A 1,021-nucleotide genomic window follows, 5' to 3' on the forward strand; every position below is an offset into this window, starting at 1 on the left:
AGGAAGTAAAATCCAGGAGGCCTGTGATGTGATTCAGGTGAGTCAACATAAGACTGTCAAAGGGCTTTATGACCACCAAGGTCACAGTGACAAGCTTGTAGTCATTAAGGCCTTTAATGCAGAGTTTTGCAGGTTTGGATATTACTACAACGGGTGAAAGCTACTAATTAGAAGTTCCATCATTTCTGTTATTGCTCTAACAACCAAATGTGCCACAAGTACACTTCAATTAGTGTTGTGTAACTAGACAGATCCTCACATCTAAAGCCGGAATTCATGTGTGTTCCCACACCAAGACAGAAATAGACAGCAATCAATTAAACACAATAGTTTCAAGGAAATTGAAGATAAAATTCAATAAAAACACATATTGTAAAAACTGTAGACGAGTGAACTAGGTGCTTAAGGAGTTTCAGCTGACCAGGGATTCTGATCTAAGTTAAATGGATTATAAAATAGTAGTCTTTCACTCATGCCACACCACACTATTTATCTGCATGCCCACTGTTTTCTGTCACTAACTTCATTAGTTTCCTCTGCTTTCCTCTGTAACGTCGACCGTGCTGAATTCAGTTCAAAACTCAGACATTTAAACGAATGTTCTGAATGGGAATAATAACTTGCAGCGGATGGATTGGGAGGCAAATGATTAAAATTCTTCAAGATCAGAAACGCTCCAGACTATATCTCTTGACACTCAACAGCAACTGGACCAGTGACACAATTAGGAGGACAACTTCCAACTTCAGTAACGTTTACCCATCTGAACTCACCCATATGAAGAATATGATCACTTAAAACATATCTATGGCTGTTCATAATTAAAACATGAGGCGGGCCATATTCTACATTTACATTTTTGTCAACAAATCTCATGAAACGACCAAAACCAACTATGAATTAATTCTACTAAGTACTGCAAAGTCTGATATATTTTAATCCTCTGTGTCATAGACCTCCATTGCATGTTTGCTAAAGACTGCGGTGCCCAGATGTGTTATGAAATAACAAAGCAATTTCT

Source organism: Morone saxatilis, unplaced genomic scaffold (assembly GCF_004916995.1).
Source record: "Morone saxatilis isolate NCDOM2014 unplaced genomic scaffold, NCSU_SB_2.0 Contig17, whole genome shotgun sequence".
NCBI lineage: Eukaryota > Metazoa > Chordata > Actinopteri > Moronidae > Morone > Morone saxatilis.